Source organism: Pezoporus wallicus, unplaced genomic scaffold (genome assembly GCF_028554395.1).
Source record: "Pezoporus wallicus isolate ANWC-B61680 ecotype Strahan unplaced genomic scaffold, APGP_CSIRO_Pwel_v1 contig_4131, whole genome shotgun sequence".
Classification (NCBI taxonomy): domain Eukaryota; kingdom Metazoa; phylum Chordata; class Aves; order Psittaciformes; family Psittacidae; genus Pezoporus; species Pezoporus wallicus.
Genome location: NW_026641950.1, coordinates 1726385 through 1744028, shown reverse-complemented (window position 1 = coordinate 1744028; position 17644 = coordinate 1726385). Strand labels below are relative to the sequence as shown.

Here is a 17644-nt window from a genome sequence, read left to right as displayed (position 1 = left end):
CATTGTTAAAAAAACAGACTTTATGTCTGCTCCAGAATTTTGTTTCAGCAGCTCTTATAGCTCATGGGCTTTTTCACTGTATAGAACGATTGTAAAACCTGCAAAAACTGGGAGAGATAGAGCCTGTAGAAGCTGCTGTTTGTATTTAAAGTTGCTTGATGGAAGCTGCTAAGCAATACTGAAAATGCTGGCAGGAATCCCATAGTTCAGAGGGAATTTCCATGTGCTGACTCAGACGTGAATTTTAGCTCACTGGAGTAGTACAGCTGATCCTACTGAGGTTATGAAATCTGGAAACAAGGCTGAATTCAAGGTGAACTACTGCAGTTCTTACAAGCACACATAGAAGACACAAAAAGGAAGAGTGATGAATGTAAACAGAGTATAGTTCACTATCATCCAGAGTACTGCTCTGAGAAAAAATTACAAAGACATTCAGCTGAAGAGTAAGTCAAGTGACAACATCTGGGTATAGGGACAACAAAGTTCTTGCCCTCCCAAATTAACAAGACAGATAGATTATCAGGTGTTTAGCCACAGGACTGATGGCCTTTAAAGGCTGCCATTTCCTAAACTGTGCTACTTTTTTATGCGCTACCTTTAGCAAAACAAACATATACTTACATTTCAGTATGGATGTTAAATCTCCTAATAAACTTTTCTGATACTTTAGGGTATAAGTCCAAAATTACTAATGCAAAATCAATTTTCTAACAATACCAGTGAAAATGGAAATTCTAGATTCAGTGTAGATGCAGAAGTAAGATGATTTTTCTGAAAAAGGACATGCAGAACCTAACCCAGCCCCTGTGAGAGCAATTTAATCGAGCTGCAGGGCAGTAACAGGAAGAAGCTCTTCTTTAACTAGTGCTTATGTATTCCTATGGGAAACTTGCAGACAAATTCTCACAATCTTGCTTTTTCTATTTCCTTTTTCATTGTCAAGAAAGTTTCTGAAGAGCTACTTGCTGGTTATATTTTTATTATTCAGTAATACTTTAAAACATTTTGACATCTTTATTTGTATGGGAAACATCACCCCTTTCCTTCCAAAATCTTTGAAAACTTATCACCAACCACACCATCTGCTTTTTCTGGTTGGTACTGTTTGTGTCTCAAGCTAATAAAACAATTCAGAAAAATTCATTCGATAAGATATGTCCCTGTCCACTGTGGCTCATCAAACGCATCATGGGTTTCTCAAATTTCTTGTTGATTTGGAAGTTTTGTGGAAAAAACAACAAAACAATGAAAAAACAACCCCACACAGGGTTCTTCATCTTTCAGTCATTTCTCAGCAATCTTTTGCAAGCACTGTGTTTCAGCATCAAGCCTGTGATTGGATGTAAACCAAGAAGATTGCTGAGACTGATTAGAACCTCTTCTCAGAGCTAACACTTGAAATTACAAATTGGAAATATTTGTGGCTGTATAGAAGCTTGGTTAATTATTTTATTTTTCCTTTTCCTGGTATTAAAAATTTCAAATAAGACTGAAAAGTTTAATAAGCAGCTGATTATAGACGTGATAAAATGGTCTTGCTATCACAGGCAAGATTTTCAGAAGCAAAGTAAAGTTTTCATCCATTGAGGTCCATGATAAAATCCTGTGTGGACTCAGTGGGAGTGGGATTTTAAGCGTTGCCAAGTACTTTCCAGAATCAATGAATTCTTTTAGAAAAAGGAAGAAAGATTTAACAAACAAGTGGCAGCTTTCAAAAACTCTTAGGCAAGTGCTATTGTGTGCTATTTTGCACACTGAGAAAGGCAAATACCTATTTTCTTTTCTGAAATGACACTTATCTTACACATAATAATAGCTTGTTTAAAAGCAAAACAAAACTGCATTGAAATATGTAGGTTTTTTTTCCATTTGCTTATTTCAACTTCCATGCCCTTTAACTTCAATGTCACTTTCTTTCCATTGAGCTACGTGAATTTTATTAAGGTTTCTTTTTACTTGGTGCTAAAATATTTGTGTTGACATAATTAGATCTTATGGTCATGAAATAACACTTATTCAGCTGAATATTCAGCATTTATTCACTACATGTCCTGTTTCATCAACAAATTCTAATCTACGGCTCTTCCTCTCTAAAGACAGAAAGCAGAGTTAATGAAATTTGCAGTAAATTTTCTGTGAATGAAATCAACTGAAAACAGTGTGGGTTTTGACAGCAACTGTATTGCTTAAGGGAAAGGAAATTTCTGCCCAATTTTGGGTGGCAGCTTTGGGGGATTTTGCTTAGAAGCAAGATTTTTTTTTTTTTTTTTTATTTTTTAGTTAAAATTCACATCACCCTTTCTTTCTAGAAGAAGATACACTGTGTTATTTTCACACAAGGCTAGGGTTAGGTACCAGCAGATTAATGCTCTTTCTAGCAAATACTGAAATGACATCAGGCTTGTGTTTCAGAGAGAGTGCTCTGAGGGATTAGCAGTTCTGTGTGGACATGGCACAGGCTTAAGCCATGAGGAGCCTCCCCAACAGGAGCAGAAGGCCATAAACTATTTCTACAAAATACTTCTAAGAATTCCTCCAGTATGAAGCAGTTGCTTACTCATGAGTCACCTTGTCATGTGGTGTAGGCGACCTACTGCAACAAGCTAACTTGTACCCAGACTCTTTTTTAGTTTTCTCACTTCCTTTCAATCTGCCTACCAGCTTCCAAGAGCTAGACATGTCCCTGTACATGTGAGGAGGCGAAAGCTACAGTTCATTACCAAGTGGGTGGGTATTTGTGGGTTTTGAGAGATGGACACAATATTTGCACAGATGCAAGCACAGGAAGAGTTCAGTCTTCAGCAGGAAACTTATTTAAGTTCTTCCGTAGGTTTATTCACATTAACAGGGGACTTCGTGATTTTTGACTCAGAGAGTTCTCTCTCTAAAGGTCTGTAAAAAGAAGAAATAGAAACTAATACAGAATAAGTTTTTGGTTTAAAGGAGTACATTTCTCAGTGTAAAAACTCACTTTGTTCCTCTAAGATAAGCAAAAACTTACAATTAATTGGGAAGGGAAAAAATATTGCAGCCAGCATAGCTTAACTTAGTTGTGAGATAGTGGTAGGGTACATCTACAGAGTATATTTTCAGGCAGATTTGATCTCACCGTGCTCATTCCCTGAGCCAACTGAAAACCCAAAGCTCTGTATTGGCAGACATGTAGCTGTAGTTCTCACAACACTCACTCTAAACTAATAAGTCTGGCAGAGGGAGAGAGTATATTAGCTCATTCTTAGTTCCAGCAGCTACCCAGAAGGCATTACAACACACTTGAGAGATATCTCATACAAACTACTGATATGTCCCCACCACACAGAAGTGACTGCAGTGTGCTGTAGGGACAGCTGAGGCACCAGGAGCTGTGACAGCTCAAAGTGAGGTATTATACCTTACATCCCAGGCAGACTATTACTGAGTTAAAGCTGGTTTAGCTGTAACTCCTGTGGTTGAACCTGTGAAAATAATCCAGTTTCTTCCAAGCAAAACTCTAGTAATCTCAGAGCAGCATGCATGATTTCTATTCTTGGGCTCAACAAGGTCTATTTTAGCCTCGGGTACCTCTGAATATTTCCTGGGTATAGAGTTCATGTGACATAACTTCTAAAAAGTGCCTTGCTTACAATCTACCAGGCCAGGAAAAAAAGCAAACAAAAAACTATAGGAGGGAGATGAGCTAGGATAAAGTATAACATATTGTCAGAGGAAATAAATTGTCATCTTGTTGCCCCTATCATTAAAGAAGACCACACATTTCAGAAGCTGGTAAGTATAATTTTTTTTCTGTCTGGGGCTGTCAGATGAATTCAGGACTGAACTCGGGATTCCTGATTCAGAAGCAGGGTCACCAGTACTGCAGCGAGGCACTTTGTTTACTCCTTGTAGAGACACAAAGATGTGGATGCTAGAGCAGAGGAGCATCTCTGCTGTGAGCCTGCTGTGTGCCTGTGCAGCCAACAAGCTAAACAGCATCCTGGGCTGTATCAACAGCAGCATCCAGTACATCAAGGGGAATCGTCATTCCCCTTTTCTCAGCACTCCTTAGATGGCACCTAGAGTACTGTATCAAATTTTGTCCCACCCGGTACAAGAAAGACATTGATCAAATGGGCAAGTTCAGTGGAGGCCCACCAAGATGGTCAGAGGCTATCCTTTGGGGCAGAGACCAAGGGACCTGGATTTGTTTGTCCGGGAAAAGGGAAAGCTCTGGGGAACCTAAGCAGGGCCTTCTAGTGCCTACGAGGAAGTCATTAGGAAGACGGAGTCAGGCTGCTCACAGCAGTGTGTGGCAGAAGGAAAAAAGACAGTGAGCATACATAAATAAAGAGGGTTAGATTACATATAAGGGAAATCTTTTTCACCCTAAGGGCAGCCAAGCAGCGGAAGAGGCAGTCTAGGTTCTCATGCAACCTCCACTCTTGGAGGTTTGTGAGAGGTGACTGAATAAAGACCTGAGCCATGTGGCCTGATCTTTTAGCTGAGCCTGCTCTGAACAGGAGGCTGGACTAAAGACTGTCAGAAATCCCTTCCAATCTCAACTATTCTATGATCCTATTTCTTCAACAGCTTTTTAGGGAGGTTACAGGCCACTTCACCAAAGCACTTACACATACTTAGACTGCTCTTAAAGGCTTTCCTACAGGCAGCAACTGCAAGCAGACATGTTTTGATCAAAGTATTAGCCAAAAATACTTTCATTCACTGTTTACTTTGGGGTAACACCTTATCTTTGCACAAGTTTCATTCTTCATTTCATAACAGATGAGGGGTTTTGCCAGTTCTTTTTCACTGCTTAGTTCCTCAAATGCATTTTCATTCTCTTTCAATTTTTTTTTCTTTCCATGTTTTACTTTGTTCCCAAGCTCCTACTACATGTAAATATAACTTCTTTTACTGAAATTCGTTATAGTAGACCTTATTCAAAGATACGCACAAGGGCAATTACTGCGTGTATTACCAAACATCAGCTAATCTTCAGCAACTGATAGGCTGTTGCAAACTTTCTAAGAAGGTTATCAGCTTATGTTTCTTCGTGTAAGCAGAAGTCTTGCTTCACCGTTGCACTGGAATGTGTTGCCCAAGGAAGTTGTGAATGCTCCATCCCTGGCGGCGTTCAAGGCCAGGCTGGGCAGAGCCCTGCCCGACGTGGTCTAGAGTAAGGTGTCCCTTCCCATGGCAGGGGGTTGGAACTGTATGATTTTAAGGTTCTTTCCAACCCTAAACATTTTATGATTCTCTCAGGTTGCTACAGAAAGCCTTAAAACAGGTCAATATGATACATATTCAACTGGCATCCAAGGAAAACACTTCTGATTTTGGTGTCTTCCTGGATATGAAATGCAGTTGGTAGAATCAGCTTTATTAATTTGGTTATTTATATACTCAGAATGTATCTAACTTCATTTATCACGGCATGTGACTTCTATGCATAATGCTCTTGTGTATTGTACTTCAGAATAAGCTGTGTGTCAAATCTTTGAGCATTCTTTGCACAAGCTATTTTGAACTTTCAACTGTTAAAAATGTAAATATTTTTTTTTTTAAAAAGGTAGTTTGATCTGAGGTGAGTGCCTGTCGTGGTTTAAACCCAGTCAGGTAACTTGTTCACTCACTCCCAGTGAGTGGTGCCGAGCTGACAACAATCAAGGTCCGTGTCCGTCTCCCCCCCCCCCCCCCCCCCCCCCCACTGCACCGGGCCTCTCCCCTTCCCCGCTCCCGGAGGAACGGGGAGGAGGATCGAGAGAGTGCAACTCCTACGGGTTGAGACAAGAACAGTCCAGCAACAAATCACCACCGCTACTATCAGCTAAAACAATGATAAGGGAAAATAACAAGGGAAGAGAATACGATACCACCGGCCAAGAAAACGAGTTCCACCCGGAAGCTCCTGTCCTTCCGGGTAACTCCCAGTTACCCCCCACCCCGGGCATGACGTGCTGTGGTATGGAATACCTCCCCGGCTAGCCCGGGTCAGGCGCCCCGTCTCTGCTTCCTCACAGCTTCCCCTCTTCCCTGGCAGAGCATGAGCCTCACAGAGTCCTTGGTCAGGGTAAACATCACTTAGCAACAACCGACAACATCGGCTTCACCAACGCTGTTCTCAAAACTAGAAGTCAAAACACAGCACTGCACCAGTTAACACAAAGGAAAAAACATGACTGCTACTGCTGAACCCAGGACAGTGCCCTATTCTAAATTTTTTTTCTCGAGTTGTCTAAAATGTACCAAAGTACCTCCTCAGCATAGTTCTGGTTACCTGCCATTTGCTACAAATGGGACTTAATCACACCACTCTTATTCAATATAAATCAAAACTGTCCCTAGACCTTAAAACTTGTAGTTTCAAAGAAACATGAAAGATTTAGGCATGTGCAGCCCTTGGACTTTTATTGGGAATAACAGCATTGCGTTGCGAGAATCCTTGAGTATTTCAGCTTTAATTCTTCAGCTCCCACGTCATAGCTGTGCTCAAAAATAAGACAGGTTTGGTTTTGGTTTTTTTTTTTTCTATTTTATTTTTATTGCATAAAAATGAGTCATTGTGATATTTAATTCCTCAGAAATGGACATGCACCATGAAATGAACTTTTTTTTTGTTCTCAATTAGAACAACCATTTGTCTTTAGACTGAGATGTTGATGTATATTATTCTGCCTGCACAAATATATTTGGTCACTTCTCATTCATCTTCCTCATTGTTATTCCTATGCCCTTAGGTAGCTAGCTAAATGTTGCTGAAATCGAATTATCAGTTGACTGAATGTCGACCTAGTATACTGACATAACTGTGAGATCACACCTAGAATATTGTGTTCAGTTTTGGGCCCCTCATTAGAAGAAGGATAGAGCAGGTCCAGAAAGGAGCAACAAAGCTGGTGAAGGGCCTGGAGAATCAGTCTTATGAGGGACGACTGGGAGAACTGGGGTTGTTTAGTTTGGAGAAGAGAAGGATCAGGGGGCACCTTCTTACTCTCTACAACTATCTAAAAGCAGGTTGTAGCAAGGTGGGGGTCAGTTTCTTCTCCCAGGTAACAAGCAATACTTGTTACAAGCTGCACCAGGGGAGGTTTAGATTGGATATTAGGAAAAATCTCTTCACAGAGAGGGTGATCAGACTATAAACAGGCTGCCCAGGGCAGTGGTGGAATCACTGTCCCTGAAAGTGTTCAAAAACCGTGTAGATGAGACCCTCAGTGACATGATTTAGTGGTGGTCTTGGCAGTCCTGCATGGACTTGATGATCTTAAAGGTCTTTTCCAACCTAGCTGATTATATGATTTTATGATTCTATGATTCTAACTGAAAGGCTGCATAATACCACCTGTTTAGTCAGATGGCAAAATGGTATAATTTGTTATTTCTTTTACTTTTATTTGAATGCAACAAATTTAATTTTATAAACAGGGAATTAAGTATGGAGACTATTCATAGGTTTCTTGTAGAAGAGCTTAGCATAACGAGGTCACCTGGGCTGCAATTGATATCATTGCTTGTGTTACATTGCATGTAATTAAGTGAATAGCTTGAATATGTGGCTACAAGGTTGGAGGTGCAAAGTGGTTAACACTTCTGGGTCACATCTTCAGTCTTTGTGTGCTGTTGATAGAAAGCACTCATGCAGGCAACTAAATAGACAGGAATTTCCCTAAATAAAAGTGACTACCATAGAACAAGTTAAAAAAGTTAACAATAACTTACTTTTACTGTCAATCAGTGATAAAATGAACCATTACCAGCTGCTGAGAGAGTTTTCTAAATGCTTTTTTTTACAGATCACAACTTAGAGCAACCCATGGGCTGTTCTAACCTCTAACAACCTGACTTTTCTTTGGCATCTGCTCAACACTCCCCACTGATTAGCTTAGCCAGATCCTCATTTGTCTCACTGGCTTACAGAGATCCTATTATGAAAAGCCAAATTATTCCCACCTGTAAAAGGCTAAAGTGTCTAACTTGGGGCTGTTGATGTCAAGATGCTGAAGATGTTGAGATGAATGGAACCCAGGTATTTTTTGCCAAGCCTGCAAGTGAAAGTCCTATAGTGTGTTTAGCTGAAACAACCTTGACACTCTGTTTTCAGCTGCAAGCTATCACTCTAACTCAGGGATGGCTGAGTACATCCTCTGAGCACTTCTTGGTGCATGAATGCACAGGCAGGTGGATCTTACATGCTTTAGCTACACACCTTGATAGGTCAGTGCTTAGGAAATCTATATCTTACCCACTTTATCTACTGTCAGTCAGGATTTGTTTCAGTCTAAGGGTCTGGTCATGGGATTTGTGATGTTGCATGGCCAAAGCAAGAGATGAAGATAGCAAAGGAATGGTCATTTTTCTTCTGTAGAGGAGTTCTGCAAAGTGGGCACAGCAAAAGTAAGTCACCCATATGGAAAACAATTAGTGAGGAGGACAGGAAGATCTTTCTTGTCAGCAGCCTACAACTTGTTTGTTAGGGCATTTAAAATTAGACAAAGTCAGCCAAACTAAGACTTACCTCAAATGAATATTCAAAGTGAGAAGCTAGATGTTGTGCTGTGCTGCCTTCAGGCTGATGAAGCAATAAGGTATTCAGAGAGGTAAGTCTTAGAGCATTAAACAAACAAGAAAGTACCTGAGAAAGCCACGAATCAGAGGTTTGATTGTTGTCAGAGAACCTGTCTAACCTGTCTCTCAAGCTGCTTATCTGTGCTAAAAATTGCTTTGAGCACTTCAAATTACAAGTGCTCAATCTGCATAAAGTGGAAGTAATACGCTGGCAAAGTCCTGTACAGGTAGCAATCAACATCATCCTGGACAAGCTACAATATTCCTAAGATGTTTTAAGGAAGACCTGCCAGAGAAGCATTATAGTTATTAACCCTGATTGTCAGAATGTTGGGCAGGCTTGAGTCTCAGGAGCTGAAGCATTCAAATAAATAAATAAAAGATTACTTGATGTGCATCACTGCTTAGGGACTGTGAGTCTGAAACCAGCATCCTGAGTCCATAAAGATAACAGCTTGCTCACAATTGATGTGAATGGATGGCAATAGGAACCTTTAAAGGTGATCAGCAAAGACAGAAAAAAGGGGTATTATACTGTTTTCACTATGTAATGACTAAAGAAGTCCTGAAACTTTCTTCCCCCCATTCTCACATTTCACATTTTGTATGACCTGCTTTCCTGGATGATTCTATAACAGATTAGAGGGAAAGTATAATTATGACCCCACATTATACCACAAAACCAATACTGAGTTAGGAACAAAAAGAGTCATGGTTTTTAAAATTAAACCCACTGAACTCTTGGAGTTCATATTTTTGTTAGCAGCTAGTTAATTCCAATCTCCTCTCTTAGAGCCTTAACTTCTATCTCTGTCAAAATTCAACACCTCCAGTTCTACAATAAAATGATAAAAAAATGCCAAATCCATTTCTTTGGATATTCCACAGATGTCACCGAGAAAAATAAAACTAAACCTGATATTACCAGAATGTTTAGTCAAAAAATAAGTATAAAATAAGGGTGAAGCTGCCACTGTGTTGGCACACAGCAAAACAAGAAATGATGCTAAGTGACATAATGCCATTATCTCTGCCATCTTTGAATCTGTAATGCTACAACATTAAAAGATGTGTGTTTAAGCTCTTAAATGAGATCTCATGTAAATAACATCAATATCTGACACGTTAGCATGCAAAAGTTGCTGCAACAGCTTATTTAGCATGAGTAACTTAACAGAATTGAAAGAAACTTGGAGTTCAAAGACATGCTTCAGAAAAAAAAAGTACATTGCACAAAAATATAAAACTAAAGGGCTGGGCTTTTTTCTGGCAAATTACATTCTCTTCTGGTATCTTATAGATCAAGACTGGTTTCAGGAAGCTCTTTTGTGACTAATGTTATTGCTCAGCAACAGCATTTACTCCCTGAGAAAGAGAAGAAATAATCAAAGCTGATCCAAACAGTATAAGCAGATATTCCACATGGGGTAAAAATCTGAACCATTTATGATAGCCAAAGCATTCCTTAAATCTCTCCCAAAATAAGCATGGATAAGGAAACAGTCACAGATGGCCAAAAGATGAATCAGAAATAACCTACAGGAAGCTTAGTTCCAAAAGTAATTGACATAGTCATCAAATCAATTTCTGTTGGTACAGACACTTTTGCACTCAATCTGTTTCCTCACCCTGTAGATCATTTGGCATGTCGTTCAAATCACTGCTGCCCAATAGGAGCAGTTATGAGAGGTTTGGGTACTTTCTGGAGTTCACTTTCCACATACTCACAAAGATGTCAGGTGAGGACCAAGTTATTCTTTCTGGTAACTGAGCATTTGTTAAGATATTTACTTTTGAGATGTAGTGTTTTCCCCAGGTATTTTCCATTTTGTGTACAGGAAGAGAGAGCCCTGGGACACTGTGAAACTTTGGACAAGATGTTCCTTCACAATGATTACAGTAAGAGAAAAAATGCACAGACCTGGTTGCCAATGTGCTTTTCAGGCTAAGCATTTAGGTCATTAGTCAGAGCAATAGCAGTGACTTCTTCCATAGTTCAGAGATTACTGCACAAAGTAATAAGGAAGAGTATTTTGTAAAAAGAAAAAAAAAAATCTATTCTTTCAGCATAACTAAAGCACTTTTCAAATTGTGAGAGATTTAAAAGTAAAAAAGGAGTGTATTGCCATAACTGGCAGGAAAAAGGAGAAAGAAGGGAATTCTACCTGGAGAAACACCCACTGAGGAAGTGAATCAGAAACTGAGTTTAATGCTTCTTTCAGGCAGTAGATTGCCAGCTGAGTAGGAACATATTTTGTTTGCTGGGTTGATCAGTAGAAATGACACATTAGTAATTTCCAGCTCCCTACCTGTCTATAAAGTGCCTATCTGTGCACTATCCAGAAGTTTAAAGTTGTTCAGAAGCATAATAGTTGAAAAATGTTTGAGGTACTGATGGATATTTATTCCTGTTCAACTGAGGAGATGGTTCCTCTGCTTATTTCAGTAAGACTGAACACAAAGCTGTAATGGGTTTTGGTGTGCTTGTGCAATATAAGAAACATACTGAGTGTCCTAACAAGTGATATATCATGCCAAAATACCTCGGTGATCTAGGAATCTGGTATGTTTTGCAACTAGTTTATATTTCTGTCACTGTGGGATGAAATTGGAATTTTTGGACCAAAGAGCCATTCCTGAATCATGAATTCTTGCTCTCCTTCTGGGAACGAATTGTATAGAAAGAGCAGGCAGATGCCTCTTCCAGTGGAATGCCAGGATGAGAAGAAACTTGCTGCATGAAAAGAAAATAAGAGGCATCATTACAGAAAACTAAATACAATAGAAATAGAGGGCAGGTTGTGCTAACCAAGATGATATTATTCACCGTAATACATTTACAAAGACAGCACAGAAGGCTGAGGTGCCAGGGTCCCACTACCGGCCTGAGCACACTCAGTACATATAATAAATCTACTATCTCAAACCTGTGTCTCTACAGCTGCTCAACAGTCACCTGTATCTGGCCCAAGGGATAGACCCAACTATTTCCAGCCCACAAGTGTAGGTTCCTGAACCCTGGGCTAAAGGAAAATGTCATTGTGTGTTGCAACACTGAAGTTTGTAATCCCTGAGATACATACATACATAAAATATGCCACAACTCTCAGCTGATCTCCAGCTATATCAGTTTGCTATTAGGTAGCAAAAGTAAACAATTTAAAATCTTGTAATCAAAAGAAGAAAAATGAATTTTTCTCCAAAAAAGTTAGAGTGAAATTGGATTTCAAAGTGCATTTTCCAAAGAATTATTTCTTCTTAGCCTGTTCATACCACAGAACTAACAGGAAATACAATTGACATCCAGAGTGTCTGCTCCAAGTAGGGAAATCACATTTGTACTAGATGAGCCTCAAGTACTTAGGGGTAATTAGTAAAGACATCAGGTGGAAAAGGCTTTCCTACAGAGCGAACAGTGATGGAGTCATAGAAAAAACAGACTTTCACAGAAAATAAGAGCATCATTTGAGAATGCCCGAGGGAAGAAAGCAAAATTTTCAAAATTCAGATCTATTATCAGAATAAAGAAATATAAGATGGATCTGATGCATGCAGGCCAATCAGTAACACAGTAAATAATATATAATTCTGGTCTATATTGCATTTGTGTAATTTCACTTACATTTTAAGTCCAGGATGTTCAATAAAGAGTACTGATTTTGGATGTACAACGTTGGATGGTCAACTGCTGAGATGAGTAGCTCAACAGAGGACGCCTTCAACACCGGAACGGGGCGGGAGGAGATCAGCGTCCAGGAGCCTCAACTCAGAGCGACAAGAGCCACCGAGGGACCCTCAAGTCCTCGAGAGGACCTGCCCAGGAGCCGGCAGCTCAGCTGGCGACAGCGAGCAGCTGACTCACACGGAGCGGAGCCAAGAGGAGCGGCACCAGCCCTGACTGGGTAAAAACCTGCCTCAGGGAGCGCGATAGAGGCAGCTTGCGCCGGGTGGTGAGCACTCGTCATGTGAGCAGGGCCCAGTCCGGCAGCTCTGCTCTGGCTGCCCCGGCTGCCCCGGCGGTGGCCAGCGTAGGCACCCAGACAGAGCCGGTGAGAGGGGAGGCTGCAGTGCAGAGCTCGGGGTGCAGAGAGTGCCTGCACTGGTCTGGTGAGGGGAGGGTGCACAATGGGCAGGGCTGCACTCGGTGCTCCCTGGTGGAGGTGCTCCCGCAGCAGGTGGCTGAGCTGCGGGATGCTGTTAATAGGCTGCAGGATGTCAGGGAAGCTGAGAGGAAGCAGGAATGCTTGCTCCAGGCCCAAACTGTGCAGGGGCCTCGAGCTTCCCCTCTACCTCATGAAGGAAAGAAGGAGACCGTTAACCCGGGAAGCTGGGAATTAGTGACAAAAAAAAAAAAAAGAAAACAACAGAAAAAGGAGGAAGAGGATAATTAAAAACAAGGGGCTTCCTTCTAAATCTGTTGTCCCCATGCAGAACTGCTTTGCTGTCCTGTTGGAGGCTAATGAGGAAAGGCACTCGCACCAGAAACAGCTGACTGATGCATTGCTGTCCTGGGTTCAGCAGTAGCAGTCATTTTTCTCCTTCTTGGTAGCTGGTGCAGTGCTGTGTTTTGACTTTTGGCTTGGGAACAGAGCTGATAACAATGATGTTTTGGTTTGGCCAAGGACTTTGTGAGCCTCATACTCTGCCAGGGAGGAGGAGAAGCCAGGAGGAAGCAGAGACAGGACACCTGACCCAAGCTAGCCAAAGAGGTATTCCATACCACAGCATGTCATGCCCAGGATGTAACTGGGAGTTAGCCAGAAGGGTGGGGAGTCTGCAGGGTTGGAGGAGGTATCAGTCAGTGCTTGGTTTGGTTGGGGGGGCAAGTTATCAGTTGGCTGGTGATGAGGTGTTGTATTCTTTTCTCTTGTTATTTCCTTTATCATTATTATTATTGGTGGTAGCAGTAGTGATCTGTGTTATACCTTAGTTACTAAACTGTTCTTATCTCAACCCGTGGGAATTGCATTCTTTTCGATTCTCCTCTCCATCCCTCCAGGAGTAGGGGGGAGGAAAAGAAGGGGGGGGGGGGGGAGTGAGTGAACGAGTTGCCTGACTGGGTTTAAACCACAACAGTTCTTTTTGGTGCCCAACGTAGGGCATGAGGGGTTGAGGTAACAGCAGATCTGACCAGATTAATAGTCACTCGTCACAATGCTGATTTATTGGCTCTCAGAGTTGTTCCTCTTGATCTCACAGTTTCAGAATGTAGTACATTACTTAGACCCGGTATTTGCTGTGTTAGTGTTTATCAAGTGTGGAGCTTGGGCTAAGGTTTTTGTTTCACTGTATGGCAATGGCTTGTAATACGGGTGGGCTCCAGCAGCAGGGTGGGACGGACGTGGCCGTGGACTTGTACCTGGCCGTCCGGCTGCTCTTCACCGTCCTGGCCCCCGCCCTCGCCTCCGTCTTCGTGAGGCCTCGGGGAGCCGAGGGGGAGCAGCCCCGGGAGCCGGCGGCTGCTGAAGAGGCCCGGGAGAGCGGCCCCGGGGACCAAGCGGCGGCGGGAGCGGGGCCGGAGGCCGCGAGGGGACGGCTGCCGGTGGAGGAGGTTGGGGCGGTCGAAGAGCGGAAGGAGGCGGCTGCCGAGCAGCGGGAAAAGGCGGTGTAGGAGCCGAGCCCCGCGGAGGAACGGAGCCCCGCAGCCGAGACCAGCCCCGTGACGGCCGAGAGCGTTCCCCGAAACATCTCTACTGGTGCGGCCAGGAAAAAGCAGCGGATCGTAATAGTAGTAGGGGACTCTGAAAGGTACAGAAGCACTTGTCTGTCGGCCTGATCCGGTCTCAAGGGAGGTGTGTTGCCTACCAGGGGCACGGATCAGGGGTGTTGCAGACAGGCTGCCTGCTCTAGTAAGTCCCACGGACTATCACCTGCTTCTAGTGACACATGTGGGTGCTAGGGATATAGACAGTAGTAGCCTGGGGAACATAAAGAAGGACTACAGAGCCCTGGGAGAGGTGGTTAGAGGCTCTGGAGCTCAGATGTCTTTTCATCAATTCTCCAGAATACAGGGGAGGACCTAAAAAAAGCTAGGAGGATTGGCCAGGTTAATAAATGGTTAAAAGGGAGGTGTCATAGTCAGGGGTTTGGGTGTCTTGAACATGGGACCCAAGTTTGTAGGCCAGGTCTAGTGGGGGCTGGTGGAGCTGCTCTAAAGAGCAGTTTTGGTAGGAGGCTTGCCAGACTGGTCAAGGAGGCTTTAAACTAGATGTGTTGGGGGAGGGGGGCATCATTCCATCCCAACACACCCAGTCAGTTGCCAGAACCTATAATAAATGCTCAGAGCAATGTAGAGATATCCCAGCCCCTCCAGCCAATGAGCCGGCTTCATTTGGAGCTCGGCTCAGATGCCTCTATACAAATGCCTGTCGCATGGGGAACAAACAAGAGGAATTAGAGATGTGTGCACGTCTACGGGGGTATGATATAATAGGCATCACAGAAACATGGTGGGATGGCTCCTATGACTGGAGTGTTGGAATGGAAGGTTACAGGCTCTTTAGAAAAGACAGGCCTGGCAGGCGGGGAGGGGGAGTTGCCCTTTATGTTAGGGATAGGCTGGAGAGTATGGAACTCTGTCTGAGGGCAGGTGAGCAGTTAAGGGAGAGTTGGTGGGTCAGGGTCAAAGGGAAAACGGCTACGGGAGACATTACTGTGGGGGTCTGCTTCTATGATTCTAACCTGTGGATGAAGCACTCTATAGACAGATAGGAGCAGCCTCATGCTCACAGGCCCTTGTTCTCATGGGGGACTTCAACCACCCTGACATCTGTTGGAAGGATGGTACAGCCCGGCACAAGCAATCCAGGAGGTTCCTCAATCGTGTGGAAGACAACTTCCTTCTGGAAGTAATAGAGGAGCTGACAAGGAGAGGTGCCATGCATGACCTTGTGCTCACCAAAAGGGAAGGGCTTGTTGGAAATGTGATGCTCCTGGGCAGCCTTGGATGCAGCAATCACAAGATGGTCAAATTTGAGATCCTCAGGACAGTGAGAAAAGCGTGCAGCAAGCTCAGTGCCCTGGACTTCAAAAGAGCAGACTTTGGCCTCTTCAAGAACCTGCTCTAGTAAGGTTCCATGGGATATAGCCCTAGAGGGCAGGGAGGCCTAAGACTCATGGTCGACATTCAAGGATCACCTGGGAACAGGAAGTTTAGGTTGCATGTAAGGAGGAAATTCTTTCCTGTTAGGGTGGTGAGGCACTGGAATAGGTTGCCCAGGGAGGTTCTGAATGCTCCATCCCTGGCAGTGTTCAAGGCCAAGTTGGATGAAGCCTTGGGTGAGATGGTTTAGTGTGAGGTGTCCCTGCCCATGGCAGGGGGGTTGGAACTTGATGATCTTAAGGTCCTTTCCAACCCTAACTGTTCTGTGATTCTGAGATGAAATCCTGTAATTATTCAGTGTCCAGAAATTATGAGTTCATACCCTTCCCTCCACCTTCAATGCTCCGGTCAGTTTTCATATTTCTTTGTTGAACAAGTCAATAGTTTCTCCTCACAACCCTCTTACTGCCCATAAAAGCTTCCCTTTATGCCCACCTGTTGCTGAGGAGAGACTTCAGTTCACAGACTCCTGGTGCAACAGCTTTAAACAGTTCCCTAAAAGCAGTCTACTGTTATGTCAATATAGTTGCCCTGATGCAGTAAGTATTAAACTGAAATTTCTCACAAAGAATTAGACCATATGGTTTCTCTGCTAGGTTTAGTGAATTAACTAACTCCCTCCTTTGTAACTCGCAATAAATAGCTATAAAACCTTCTGCTGTCTTTTTAAAGAATAGTACAAAGTACAAACACTGCAGAACTGGTTTAGCTCTTATCAAACAACAAGAAATGTAATTATATTGCATTTCCCCAAGAACTATTTTCTTTTATTTAACCCTGTTCCTTCAAAAAGACAGAAGAACTTATTGGTCTTACATATACTGCAGCCGGATTCAACAATCCATTGCAATTGCTGATTTTTTTCAGAGGCCTGTGCTCCTCAGCTGGACCACTGTGGTTCCCTACTTGTGCCCTGTTATTTCAGGAAAAATCCAACTGGACCCAATTTTTCTGTGAAAGTAAGGGCTCTAAATTGAAATCAGCTTCTGTGTCTCCCTTAGATCTCCTTTTACATGCTGCTGCTTTGCAGAGTCTTGTGTCACTCTCCCAGGACTATGTGTATTTCCTCTCATTCAGCTCTTGCCCACTGATCAGGTAAGCTATCTGCTATATTTTGGACCAGTTGCGTACACCTGTGTTTTGCATTCCTGTAAAAGGTAATTTTGATCTTATTCATTCTTTTAGCTGTGTATTCTTCTTGGAAGAAAAGGGATGGAAAATCCCACACTGACATGCGGTAATAAAAGGGCAGAACAATTTTCAGTTCCTATTGCTGCAAGTAATTTCTTTGTACTCCCAAATTCTGCCCCTGTCATATTGTCAGTAGCTGGTGGCTAGCAAGGTATCTTGAAGTTCAAAGCAGAGGTCTGCACATTCAAAAAGGTGTTGGAACAGAAAACCAAAAACTTTACCTAAATAATGGTGAGGATAGGTGACCTGTTGGAAATAAAGAAATATTACTTCTAAAGCTATCTGGAAAGAAACCAATTGACCTCAGTGCTTGCTCTGCCCTGAAGAATATCCAGGTAAATTTTGATGCTATAGCATTGTAAGCAAAAAACTCAAATGCCAACCAATTCATGATTGCAAATCATGGAAACTGTTGGAACCCAGGTGTCCCTTTTAGCACTACTTTGCAGCTTCTGCAGTATCACAGAGGTGGTCCAATGAGTAGGACTGGAAAATAATAGATAATTTGAAAACTCTTAGAAAAAAATCATTTAATTACTTTCCATTTCTCCTGCTTGCACCTGATAAATGAACATATTAAACTGTGAAGACTCAAGAGCCTTCAAAAGCCTTTGATGTGTATTAGAATAATCTAATAATTAACCTAATAATTCACCAGCATGACTCATTGAGGTGAAGTGAAACAGTGCTTATGATGAAGGGAATTCCAGATCTGCCAACCCCAAGGTACCAACCTGGCTTCATTCTCCTCTCCTTTGCCGTGGAGAGCTCTGAGCTCCCTTTGATCTACATCTTGCTGTGTTT

The 17644-nt window shown here is 42.5% G+C and overlaps 1 long non-coding RNA gene across 1 annotated transcript in view; it reads left to right on the top strand.

Annotated features, from left to right (window-relative positions):
- Nucleotides 1–17034, top strand: part of LOC130608374 (uncharacterized) — a 47690-nt gene extending 30656 nt beyond the window's left edge. The window contains exons 2-3 of the long non-coding RNA XR_008974523.1: nt 16651–16744; nt 16835–17034. This is a non-coding gene — a long non-coding RNA (uncharacterized LOC130608374). The remainder of the gene's footprint in view (nt 1–16650; nt 16745–16834) is intronic.
- The last annotated feature ends 610 nt before the right edge of the window (nt 17035–17644 follow it).